Source organism: Pleurodeles waltl, chromosome 1_1 (genome assembly GCF_031143425.1).
Source record: "Pleurodeles waltl isolate 20211129_DDA chromosome 1_1, aPleWal1.hap1.20221129, whole genome shotgun sequence".
Classification (NCBI taxonomy): Eukaryota; Metazoa; Chordata; class Amphibia; order Caudata; family Salamandridae; genus Pleurodeles; species Pleurodeles waltl.
Genome location: NC_090436.1, coordinates 402739639 through 402753932, shown reverse-complemented (window position 1 = coordinate 402753932; position 14294 = coordinate 402739639). Strand labels below are relative to the sequence as shown.

The 14294-nt window shown below is 42.5% G+C and overlaps 1 protein-coding gene across 4 annotated transcripts in view; it reads left to right on the top strand.

Moving 5' to 3' along the window:
* Window positions 1-14294, top strand: part of IQGAP2 (IQ motif containing GTPase activating protein 2) — a 902890-nt gene that overhangs the window by 850938 nt on the left and 37658 nt on the right. The gene's annotated exons all lie outside the window — the stretch shown is intronic.

The following is a 14294-nucleotide window of genomic DNA, read 5'->3' as shown; positions in this document are numbered from 1 at the left end:
GGTGGGCTTTCTGACCCCCTTGGGCACAGACGGCCTTCCAAAAATAGGCCAACAGTAATGTATCCCAATGGGGAGCCACCCTCCCAAACAAAACACACACATACACATACACCAATCCCTGGTGCCTACGTGGTTTTGCACCCCCCCCCCCCCCCCCCGGAGCAGATCGACCTAATAGAAATAGGTCGATCTGCCCCCAACGGGAGGAGAAATGGCCTAAAATAAATTTGTCCCCCCAGGGAAGTGACTCTTGCCTAAGGGGTCGCTCCCCTTACGTGAAATTGGCGCAAAAAAAATTCCTGGTACCTAGTGGTTTGCCTAATAGGCCGATCTGCCTCCCAGGGGGGGCAGAAATGGCCTAAAATAAATTAGCCCCCCAGGGGAATGACCCTTGCCTAGGGGGTCGCTCCCTCTTGCGTGAATTTGACACAAAAAAATAAAAATCCCTGGTGTATAGTGGTTTCTGCCCCCAAGGGGGACAGAAATGGCCTAAAGACAATTTTCCCCCAGGGGAGTGACCCTTGCCTAAGGGCCCACATATAAAAAAATACAATAAACAAAAAACATAAAATCCCTGGTGTCTAGGGTTTTCTGCCCCCCCCTGCTCATACCTGAAAAGTGCATAAAAATGTATGGGATTTGTGATTGATAGTATGATGGGGCTAAAGAGAGGTCCCAAAGCGCGAATTCATTTCCTTTATTTACAAACAGGACAACACAGTAACTTCAAGTTGCTTTATGAATCACGGGAGAGAGAGAAATGTTCAATAAGATGTATCAATTCACAATAAGAAAGAGCAGATGATGCAAGGGCCAAGCTGTTATTTGGAATATTAGACATATTTAACAACAAATTAACATGAACAACATAGTAAATAACAAAAAATACATTCTACTTGTGTGATCACAGTCAGTTATGGACACAAAATGTAAAGAATTGGAATAAAGGAAAAAAAAAAAACAGCTTTGTAAAGCATTTATGAAAATTAGTAGATCAGAATCTGACCTCTGTATGGCCTTTTCTGACCCATGTGCACAATGAGTTTACTGTTCCCTCTTATTGCACACTACATTAAATTGTGTCAATAGTCTAATCTCAGTAAACAGAGGAGTGAATAGGCTGGTGTTCATTTACCTTTTCGTTAGGTGCCAAGACCAGTTCAGTGCCACACCTAGCCCGTTCTGTAAACGCTTACCTGCAGTTTATGTTCCTTACATCTTGCTGATCCCAAGTTTACTGCATCTCTGGGAATTGGCAGATTATACACTTCTGCAATCATTATGTCAGCCCCTTAGAACCTCTGATATGAAGCATGGTTCTCATCAACTTGATATAGCTGTTTTGAATGACTCCTTTGTGCAACGTCTGCTACTGTAGTACTGTAGGCATCTTGTTGCTAACCCATCATTTTTATCTGGAGCTGGAAGGGGGAGGAATCCCTGTTATTATGTACCACTGTGAGATATGGTGCTGGTGTTTTTTGGCTACTGTGTTGGTTGTCGTTAGCCCCTAGCTGATGCACACACCTCTCCTAGGTGCTTTTGTGGATTACAAAGCTGTGGAGAAGGTGGTAAACTGCTTCTGGTACATCTGAGTGGGGATGTGTATTTGTCTATGACTATGGCTCAGCACTCCTGTTGCTTAATTGTTAATTGATGGAGTTTGAAGATGGTAGGAGAGATAATGCCTTTAATACATGCTTATCAAGATGCAGAAATGTACTGACTAACCCCAACTATTCTCATCCCCCAACCTGAGATTATCCCCTAACACAGTCTGTCTGATGCAGAGAAACATGCTGTTTCTGGAAATTGATGAGATACAATGGATAGTTAAAATCCGCCTCATCAATTTCCAGCACAAGAAAAGTAGTTTTTAGGACTTCCAGGAACATTGGGCGGCCAATTGTAAAGGCTAGTCATGAACTACTCTCATATCACACCCTACCCAATTCTTCTGGATGATTAAAATATAATCTTAAACTGAAAACGAAACATAAATCACATACCACAGCTAAAACCTTTGGCACAGCCATTGCTGTGATGGGAATAGAGAGACATTTGAATACCTATTAATGAATAAACAGTTTTTTTTAATCCCACATACTAGGCCTTTTGCTGTTTCTCATCTCCTAGTTCTAAGGAGAGAACGTGTGAATACATTCTTTCTACTATCACAGCAGATCATCTTTGGTACTTCCCGCTGTCAGTGTTATGTATCTCATTCAGCAGATACCCAGATCTATGCTTGGTCACCGTCAAATATCCACATTTCCTTAAACCAACACAAGGGAAAATGAGGGATATTCGCAACTTAATTGTAACATTGTAATAGTTGAGAGTGCACATTCAGGGGAGTCATTTGGCCCTGCTGACATGCAAATTTATACCCTACTCCGTTGTATTAATATTATTGACCTCAGAGGGATGAAAGGCTGAGTGTACTCTTCAGGAATTGAACTTGTGGTAATGGGGATAAAAATAGATCCATGCAGTGGCTGCATTAGTTCACTGAGCCACTACACTGCTACTTAGTCGGATGCATTGAAAGCAGTAACCGGGGAATTATGATATGCCCATCTAAACTCAAATAAGGTAAGGCTAAGGATCATTGACAGCAATTCCCGAAATGTCAAGGTTAGCGGCAGTGACATCACATGGCAATTTGGAGACCCCCACTTCCCCATATGAGATCACATAATTGAGTTTGCCACTACAGTCAAAAAGCCTATGATAAGTGCGCAACTATTTACTCAAATAAAGTCAAAAAATAAAATAAAGTGTATCAAATTGGCTTTACTGTAATAATCGGGACCCTGTCAAGATTTCAGAGTCTATAGCAATGATAGTGTAGGGTTACAGACATGATAGGCCAACTTTCCTAGTTACCACAAGCTGAAATATAACATCATATGACAGTGCATAATGCGAACTCTAAAATGTTGTGTGTAGTTCTAAACGTCCAAGCAGAGTCTAGTTATCCTGGCAACGACTCAGTTCATAGATGCAACCATCACTGCTGGTTTTAAGCTAGCTTACACAAAATAACATGCAGCATGGTCACACCCCGGCAACATAAATTTCCTTAACAAGTACAGAACAGGTACAGTACATGCAGCAACATGGAATTCTTCATACTGGTACCTATGCTAGTATACTGTACAGAATCATCCTGGTTGTAGAAAGCACGGCTCACTTTTTACCTGTCTCTGTTTAAAATAAGTCTGTGCTGTATTTGGGTAGGTTCATTGTTTTTCTTTTTCCAGACACTGGGATATCTACATGTAACTGTGCTGCTAATTTGAGTTACAGCAGATGGATTCTTTCCTGGAATCGAGTGTAACTCATAGCATGAGTCTGATATCAACAAACAAATGTTGACTAAGCCAGTGGGCGTTTCTTTGTCAGTGCTTGTTCAATTAGGGCAACAAAAAAGCATCCTCCGCCCATTTGATCAGCCATCTAGAAATTATATTTTATTGGTAGGCCTTGCTATACCATTCTAAAGTTTGTGTCACAATGTCTCTAGACGTGTGTCTGGATGCAGCGTGACAACCATATTGGAACGTCTTAACAATAATAGATATGATAACAGTGCAAGGTGAGCAGCCATCTTTATTGTTTCCTGGCTCCAAAGAGCAGCCTGGGTTCTGGGGCCAGAGGTAAATTTAGGGGGTGGGGGTGACAAAATGTATCCACCAGGGAACAAAGGAAGAGCTTAGGGAAGGGTGTGGAGAGCTGGGGAGAGAGACATAACAGAGAGTAGGAGTGGAAAACAATACACAAAGACAGAAATTGCGGACGACAAGTGGACTTCAGGTTAAAATTTAACTTGCTTTTATTTTTATGACCGCTTATTGAGATGTAATTTTACAATGTTTGCCAGTAAGAAACAGAGCCATGTATCTCAGGGTAAATCAGTGGTAGCTGAGATCAATCTTTTAGGTAATATATCTCAAAGTAGAGACAAAGTATCACTAATTGAGCAAGGTCTGAACGATTCACACCATCATCCGGCGTAGACAGCAGCTGCAGGAGACCATTAATGCAGCAAATATGTTTTGGAAAGTAAACAGTGATTATTTGAGTAAGAAGGAAAACCTACTTTTGGCAATATCCTTACGTTACCAACAGGGTGGCCATTTTATAGGTCTGTCACTAATTAATACCAGACTACTAATTCTTTCCTACAACCATTAACTGCAATTTTTGAGGATACTATCTCGAGCTATAAAGAGATCCTGCATTTAAAAGTTGCATTCAAAGGCTCCTTTTACTGGCTCACTTGCAGGTCAGATATGAGGAGCTGTAAAAGGAAGTCACCCCTAACCAGATGGAGGCTGCAGTCAGTATTGTTCTTAAATGCTGATGCCAACATATACTCTGAGGCTCTTATTATGAGTGTTTATAAAACTGCAGTTCCCTATACAGTTGGCAGTTTACGCACAAACAGGAGGGATTGGCAATCCAAGCATTATGTTAAACACAGCACAATTTTCAGCTCACAGATTTTGACAGATCAACATTGCAAAAATGCCCTGGGAGGAAATGTGAAGGAAAAATCCAATACATGATGCATTCGGTTCAGTACACGCCAATTCCATGTGTAAATCTCTATTTAATTTCTACAGACTCAAAAAACAGATGCTTATGACACATGGTAAACTTCTTATCCTAGGATTATGGTATTTCCCTTCTGTGGTAAACTTACTAAGACCTTACTGAAGTATCCATAATTGAAGCTTAAATATCTGTCCATGCAGCTCCAATAGACCTTTTCTAAAAATTAATCTATTGGGACCAGACCATGTTTATCAAAGAAAGGCATTGAGTGGGCAATATTAGATGACTTAACGACCTTACTCCTATTTCTTCACAAAAGCAGCACCTGCTCCTGTCTTGAGAATGAGCATGGCAGTTTACAGCAAATAGGACATCCATACTTTGAGCACTAGTTTACAGCAAATAGGTCTTCCATACTTTGAGCACTATACTTTTGACACACTTATGCATATCTTGAGACGCCAAAAACTCAAAACCCTCAAAGCTGTTGTTAGTATCTGGCTCTGGTCACCTCTATATAAATCTTATCTGGGACTAGGCAGAGCTGCCTTTTCTTTCTCCTTTTGCTTTATTCCCATTGGAGAGCTGAATGCTTGTTGATAAGATCCTCATTGTGGATGATATTAATCAAGTTCATATAACCACTGTTTACCACAAAGGATCGCTGAAAACTGATGATCTCTTCTGTCTGAATCCCTGCTCAATTTTCACAAAAGTCACGTCAGATACTTGGGCTTTGACCACTCAGCCAGTTTCAGCCAGAAACCTAGAAAAGGCTACTGTCCGGCATTCCCAAATGTTCTGGTCTCCCACTGGGTTCCGTTCGAGTTTACATCATGCAGTGGGACAGAAACAGCTTTTCTGGGGTTTTGGAACAATACGGTTCTCTTCCTAGATGAAGTCTCTGAATCTGTTTTTGTACTTTTTGATCTGCCTGTGGCCTTTAATGCAGTGACCGTTGCATCCTGTTGGAGTCTTTGTTCACTGTGATGGGAGCTTTAGAGTACATGGGTGGTTGGTCCTGACTCTTCTTGGAAAACAGACCACAGTAAGTCACATTAGATTTGTGCACTTCTAATAGTACTCTGATAGTACATCTTAGTAAGAGTTTCAAACAACACTTGAAGCTGAAGCTCCTCCAGATAAACTGAGTGCTAGAAGTAATTTGGAATTCATCCTCCCGCTCATACATATAGAAATTGGGCTTTATTGCTTAGGGCAAAGATAAATTAACTCCTACGTTGCTCCTGTTATTGTGGCATTCCAAAGACCCTACTTTGTAGATAACATGAAGGACAGTAAGCCATAACTGCAGTGGAAAAAAGCTGTCACATCTTATCCACTGACAGGGAATTACACTGGCTCCCAGTATGAGACCACATCTGGAATAAGTTATCTTCTCTCACCTCCAGGTACATCTGCCACCTAGAAGCTGAAAACATCTCCTCTAAGTTAAGCCATATATGTCTTCTTGTAGCCTGTGTAGAAAGGAGGTCACTTCTTCTCCTTACAGGGCCCCCATTTCTGTACTTATCAGGATCAATATACGTTCCAATTTGTGGGCTATTTGTAGTCATGTAACTTTTTATATTCCATTTTCCTCACCTATTTGCGTAAACATCGTATAGATTTATTCAGTATGTTTCAAGTCGTTATCCAGTTTAGATAGACAGTTAGCTAGACAATTGTGGAGACCTCTTTAGTTCAGAGGCTGACTGCAAATTTTCTCAGCTTCCAAAGTTCTGAAAGAATAATGTTATTTTTTGTTGCATAAGTATAACTTATTGGATTTTTTACAACAATGATAGTGAAGACACAATACTTTTGAGAGACTGGGATGCAGATTACCTTCAAAAGCCTTAGTCCTTCATTGAAGAGGACAGCGGCCCCTTGTGTTTATACCACTGCATGCATTGTAAGACATAGGTATCATTGTGTAACTTGTGCATTGTTCAGCTGCCACTTCAGCTACCCAAATTCAAGTGCATCTATTCTTCCATGTCAAATTTCTATACATAATTATTTTTTTATGTGTTATCACTCCATTAAGAAATTCTGTCGTCAAGCAGATTTATACAGAAGTGAGAAGAAGTTGTATGACTTTATTAAGGCAGTTGTTTGGCATTAATACTGAAATACTAACCCCGGTGTTGGAAGTGAAATCTTACAGTAAAGCCTGTGTTCGCGATGGAATTTCACCTTGGATCCCATACTCTCCAGCACCTACTGGGCTTCCTTTTTATATTTTTTTGATGGAATATGAGGCATGTGTTATAGCATTTCCAAGGCTGCCTTTTGGTACCAATGTAGCTGTGTTACACCATCCTCAAGTCTGCCACCATTGTAGACACAAAGGACAAAAATTGGTGCTCCCTTCCAATGCTCACAAATATGAATCAAGTGATAAGATATTAATCTCTCCCTAACTGAGGATGATGATGGTAAGGATGAGTGCACAGAAAAAGTAACTAGCAGTCTGATCTCGTGGGAAGAATCAATACAAGTTCAACTTTCCATGCAGCAGGGGAAGCCAGCAATGATACTGTAATCTGACCTGCAAGAACAAAGGCGAGTACAGAGTTAAAAACAAAGGCCCTCATTTTAACATTGGCAGTAAATACCACCTACCACCGTGGTGACGGCCTCCAACATACCACCACCGCGACAACCATCCGTCCGCCATATTATGGGCACTGCCTGACTTCTGCCACAATAAGGGCGGAAATCCGGTAGTGCTCATTGTGGTGGAAAGTGGCGCTGCTACCACCAGCACCACCACACCAGTTGAACGTCGCCAGCCGTATTATGACCAGTAATAAGGCCTGGCGGTGTTCTGCTGGCGGTAGTAGCGCCCCTTCCATTCCCTGCCGGACTACCTCCTCACCGGACAAGGTAAGTCTGGATTTAGGTTGAGAAGAAGTTTATACGGTTCCATTTGACAGTACGATGAAGAACCCAGGTGGTGTAATGCACGCAAGGAGGTGCCTGAATGTCCACCCTCATGATACCAATGTCAGTTTTACACAACAATAATCATACAAAAACAACCAAGAGGTGTGGTGATTACCTCAAAACTCAGAGTCCTGATTTGTGGCAAACTCAAATTTGTGCTGGAACCTGGACTTCTGAAGGAATTGTATAGGAGACCTCAAACACCTTGCTCTGCACCAGGATCTTTTGCCCACCTATAATTGTCACAGGGAAGATGGTTTCATGAAAACTAAGTTTTTATTCAGCTAATGGGAGGGTAAAGATGCTTTCCACAAATTATATGAAAAGGATTTGTCTGCATATGGAAAATACATTCATTTTAGGCTTCTTCCTTTAGTACAGTGCAGTGAGCCTAAATATGCATTTGATAGAGCAATTTACTTGCTGGAATTGATCCATAAATTGTTTTGGTTGCTTATCTTTTAGAGTCAGGAAATTGTCATTTATCGTGCTTCAGAGCATAACCACATTATACTAATGTTACTGAACAGGATGTTCTTAGTTCAGCTCTGACATGAAAGGCCAGCAACAGTAGGCATGAGATAAGCCCTCCTTCGAAAAGAAATGGCTTCATTATTTGGAAATATATAAGACCTGGTTTAACTGGAGTTATAGAAGGAAGTATGATTAGGTTGCTGTTTTGAGGACCGGGGAAAATGTGGGAAGCTCAGTTGCGCTGGCTGCCAAAACTTACTGCCTACTTGAGTAAAACCACAATAATCATAAATCACAAATCAATTTCAATGTATAAAAATATTGATACTTACACCTTCGATTCAGCAGTCGCTTCAGGAAACCACACTCTTTCAGGCTTGGGCAGTGGAACATGGGGCAATTGTTTAATTACTTCAGCTCATCTGTATCAAACCGTCCTCTTGCTACCAACTTTGGTGGATCGGGGACCTTTAAATAAAAATTTGGTTTACCGTGTAATCTTACCAACTCATCAAATCAGCAGTCCCCACTGTTACTTGGGCCAGGCCGACAGACCTTGGACATAAGTGAGGATTAATCAGGAGCTGTAAATCAGATCAACTTGTCATCCCAGTTTCAGTTTCTGTCTTTTGGGAGTCAATGAGTGTTGGCATGAGTTTCAAAGTTTTATTTAAAATATTTTAGTGAGTGAATCTTTATTGGTCTGCATCAGGAATAATCAATCAGTTGATAATCAATATAATCAATTAACATCGAAGCAAATGCATAAAGTATGTCCCATAAAGGAAAAGTCCCTAGTCTAAGACTGGAAAATGAGGGAAAAACATCAGTGAGAGCCCATAAAGAGCTCTAAATCGAGAGGTGAATGCATGAAGCGCTTACCATTGAATCTCAGATCATAAAGCAGAACATTCCACAAAGAGAGGTTCAAGAAACTCTATGCTCACAGCAGCATAGATTCAGTCAAGGAAAATAGAAGGGTCTCTCAGAATGAACCTGAGAAGTGCTTGCAAAGGGGTCTCGAGACGTCTGGAAGGAGTCTAAGCAGAATCTCTCAAAAGTGATTCTACTCTATGAACAAGCACTTTTTTAATGAAGTATCATATTAACAGTGGCAACAGGTTGTTTCCAACTTCAGTTAGCTCATCCAATCAGCTTGCGGTGTCGTCATGGGGTCAGTAAAGCTTCCATGTTCTAAAGTCAGAAGACATCAGTTTACAAACTAAAGCATTTTGTGAAAGTTATTCTCTTCGCAGCATGTCAACTTTTCTTGAATGTGATCATTTCACATTCCTGACCTAGGTTACCGTTTGAAGAAACAAAAATGCATTCTACAGCTATTCAAACTTAATACATGTAAATGTGAAAGCCTAGTGCTCTCACTTGCTTACTTGCTTTTACAAATATCGCTTTTTGTTTAAAGCCTACACATTATTTCCTCATGTCAATTACATTCATTTTCATTATTTAAAAACGCCTTCACAGGATGTTCTTAGGTCGATTCTGGAATGAAAGGCTAGCAACAGTAGGCATGAGATAAGCCCTCCTTCAAAAGGAAATGGCGTCAATATTTGGAAATAGATTAGTCCTAGTTTAACTGGAGAAACAAGAGGAAGCTGCTATCTGTTTAGGTTGCTGTTTCAGGACAAGGGAAATGTGGGCAGCTCAGTTGCAGTGGCTGCCAAAACACACTGCCTTCTGTCAGCACAGTTAATGCCCTTACATGGCAACAAGCTGAGACAAGTTCAGACGATGGCAGGCAGTGACAGTAACTGCAACTGTCTTTTTTTTTTTTTTTATAACATTCTTGGATTTCAATTAAGTATTTATTGAACTACATGATATTCTGGTAGCATGTTCAGATACTTCCATACATCCAACACAGCTAAGATAGACCATACAATTAAATTCAGATTGTTTACAAACAGACATATCCATTAGAATATACCAAACAGAAACATCCAGGCTACTCAATCCATAAGCTGGGCGCAGGCTTATACAGATCGATGGGAGGAAAAACAGCTAGCAGCCAAGAGACCCCTGCCCTCATACAGTTCTCTGCAGGGTTGGATTGGTACAGAAAACAGGCCGGGCCACCGAAAAAAATGGCCACTCAGACCAACAAACAGCCCAAAAACCAGACTGACATGTCAGGTCAGCACAGCCCTGCAGGCACTCCCTGATTGCCCGATAGGCCAGTCTAACCCTGGTTCTGTGTGTGGTATCAGGTGACTAAGTAGAGATTAGACTCATTTTTGTCACCCCTTTTTCCATTGGGTTCAGAGGTTAGATACATTGAGTTTTAAAGGGAAATAGGTTTATCAAAATTCTGCTCTCTTGTCCTCTTGTGTGCAAACTTAGAGACAGGCCTTATGAGTGTGCATTAAAGATGTGGGATACACGTCAGAATGTATTTGGAACCCCCCCCCATTTTCCTTAAAAAAAAACGCTGTTTCCATGTGACTATTAGGTGGCAAACATATTGCGGTATGGCAGTGTTTATAGATGATGTTCTTTTATGGCCACATTGTATCAGCAAAAATCCTTTTTGAAGTCTGTTTAACCGTAAATAACGTAGTACATCAGTTTATAGTTAAAACCAAAATGCCCGAGTAATGTGAAGCTCCGGGACATATGATGAGCTTTAATGGCGCAGAGCTGAGCTTAAAGTTAAGTAATTTGACCCTATATTTCCCTGAGTTTTTGCATTGTTTAAAAAAAAAATGCATCTCAGAAACTGAGCAAGAAGTGTACTAAAAATCAAGCATTAACTCAGACAAAAAATAATTTGTTAAATGAATTCACTTTACTCCCTGCAGGTGTACAAGCAGGTGCTCTGCGCCGTGCCATTAAAGCAGCAGAGGCCACCACAAATCTCAGGGGGAGGGATAAGGGAGAATAACATTTTTTTTTTTTTTTTAAGTACCTATCTCCTTCTTCTGGTGTCCCATCATTCACTGGGACACCAGCACAGACTCCCCAGCAATCCTGGCACTGCTTTCATGCTAAACCTGCATGAAATCAGCGTCAGGATTGGTCTCAGTCACTTGGACCGCTGCTAAGACACTGCCCTAGGGTCTATGCAGTTTCTCCATCCGGCTGTTCAACACAGCCCGGGTGGAGAAACCTACGTGCGCATATGTGTTTGGCTGGCCTAAGACGACAGGCCAAACACACATGCGCACCTAGGTCCACTCTTGCCTCCTTCCATCTCCCATGGCCCAGCCCGCCCCTCCCTTCACATGCTGCTGGCTGAGCCAGCAGCTGAAAGATAAAATGATAAAAAATTATCATCTTTCCTGGCTTAGCCAGGGGGTGACGCTCCTTCGTCATTGTGAAGAAGCCGCCCTGGCATTAAAGCCCGTTGTGATACGGCCCCTGGATTTTTATTGCAAGTGATATCCCTGCTCTTATACTGGTAGCTCTTAGTTGACTCAGCAAAATTAACTCTGATGATCCCTCATGAATCTTATTCATAAGGGCATTGATTGATACTGGAATCAGTAGAATATTCCCCTCCCCTGGAGATTTTCAAGATACCTATTCCTTTTTATTACCCAATCGAGGGTAAATTGTCTGCCACTGTATGCCCCTTTACTTTTGGTATACTTTTGGTATGAGAAAGAAATATTGTTTTTATCTATACACATGGCACCAATGTTGTTGTCAATAAACAGAATGGCACCAACCTGGCCAGCTATGCAGGCTCAGTGTGGAAATGTGTTGAGGGTGCTGGACAAAGGAAAATTTGGTCAATCAGTAATGCAACTGGGGTTTGCTATACTTAAAGAAAACTGACATTGTTCATTAAGAGGTGACTTTGCCATTTTATCAGTGGGTTCAATTAAGAATGGGTATTTTTGTGCCACAATAAATATAAAATGGCATATGTTCACTTAATTGATGGGGAAGGATCTGCCTATCCTGGTGAATTAATTCCTGAGGTGGTGGAAATGGATTTACATCTACGCTTTCCTCATCTTCCAGTGATTCCTACATTGACCCCCACTTTGAGAAGCCTAGAGCAAATTCGCAATTCATTCAGGCCATGGCAAGAAATATTTTGAATTTGTGTAATTGCCTCACCCTTGGTAGGTTATTCATCGTGATTTTCCAACTAGCCTGGAGGGTGAAAGAATCATCTCAAACTAAATCACGACAAGACCGAAATACTCCTCCTCTCGAAATCTAACCAGCTTCCTCAACTGCAAGAATGGCTAAAATCTATTGACGCTCTCAAATGTACCCTCTCCCCGTCTAGCATGGTCAAATCTCTGGGAATCTCTCTGGACTCCAACCTGACTATGCAGGGCCACATCAAGACAAACGCGAACAACCTCAGCCTTAAACTTCTACACAAAATCAAATCCTTCATTCCCCAGGACGACCTCAAACAGGCCACTCAAGCACTGGCTCTCTCAAGACTAGACTATGGGATCTCCATCCTTACTGGCACGGCCAAATCCCGACTCGCCCCTATGAGGTCCACTCTTCATGCAGCTGCAAGACTAGTGACGGGAATTAAAAAATACGACCACATCTCCCCAGCCTTGATGAGTCTTAAATGGCTCCCGATCGAGGCCCGTTGCCTGTTCCGCACTGCTTGCCTAACACACAAAGCCCTTCACACTGGGAAACCTTAATACCTCGCAAATAAACGAATGAAAGCTGGTTAAACCAGATCTCTTAGAAGCACAGACTCCCTCCGCCTCCTCCTACCGAAATCCAACAAGCAAAAAACTCGGTCATGCTCCTTCTCAAACAACGCTCTGAGAATATGGAACTCCTTACCCACTCACATCAGATTGAACCCTTGCCATCAGGTCTTCAAGAAGCTATTTAAAGAATACCTCCTAAACCAACCCTCACATCAAAAAGGATCTCTCACTCCCACCCCACTATTCTCTAACATCAGTCTGTAATGTGACTCTTAGACCTTTCATGTGTTTTTGTTATGTTTATTATCTATTCTGTTGTAAAGCGCTCTGATACCGTCTCGGTCTTGCCAGCGCTATAGAAAACTCTCAAAATAAAAATAAATAAATAAATTGTATAGGGATGTGGCGTAATGGCCAGAGCTACAGAATTTGGAACTGGGTAACCAGGGGAAGCCAGGTTTGAGTACTGACGTCGGCTCAACATCCTGTGATTCTGGGTAACTCACTTAGGCCCTCATTATGACAGTGGCGGTAAAAACAGCCTACCACTACGGCGACCGCTGCCAAAAGACTATCGCTGTGGCTACCAGCCAACCACTATATTATGACCGTAGCTGGAATACCACGAGAAGGATGGCGGAATTCCAGCTACGGTCATGGTGGCGGACGGTGGTAAGGTGGCGCTGCTGCCAGCAGCAGCGCCACGCCAGTAGACAGCCGCAGACCGTATCATGACACATGATACGGCTTGGTGGTTTTCTGCTGGCGGACGCTGCTGCTGGCAGCAGTGCCCCGTCCCCTGCCGGAGGACCCCCTGACCACCGGTAAGTTTGGTGCTCCGACAGGGGAGGAGGTGGGGGGGTGTTGTGTATGTGTGTGGGGGTGTGCGTGAATGCGGGTGTGCATTGCATGTGGTATGTGTGAGTGCGTGTATGTTGTGTTGTGTGAATGCGTGTGTGCTTGTTTGTATGTCAGAGTGTTTGGATGTGTGTGAGAATGGATGAATGCATGCGTGGGTGCATGAGGGTATAAGTGTGTGTATGAGTGTGTGTGATGGTGCATGAAGGTGCGTGTATGTTGAGGGGTGGGTCTGGAGAGGGAAGAGGGTGTGGGGGGAGCGGGAGGGGGCAGGGAAGACCCCTATCAGTGACAGAGAAGGAGTTCCCTGTCACTGATAGTGCCTACCGCCATGGTTTTCGTGGCGGTAAGGAGGCCACGAAAACCATGGTGGTAGGTGGGGTCATAATCCAGCGGGCTGGCTAGTGACGGCCCCCGGGCTGGAGACTGAAGTCTCCAGCCCAGCGGCTGTTACCACCATGGCGGACGGAGTGGGACATTGGCAGTTTGGCTAGAGCTAAACCGCCAATGTCATATTATGAGGAGAAGTACCGCCAGCTTGTTGGCAGTACTTTTCTCCATAATACCGCCGTCTGCCAGGGTCATAATGAGGGCCTCAATCTCCTCGTGCCTACAAAAATGAATGGGTCCTTGTGATATTGTGACTCGTGCTTAAGTAAAGGGGAAACGTCCTAAACAACGCATTGTGAACAATGTGGATGTTTCACACACAAGCATAACCATGCTTGCCCGAACGACGACTGCCTTTTTCTGTGCCTTAACCACGCATGTGCCGAACTATGCATAAGC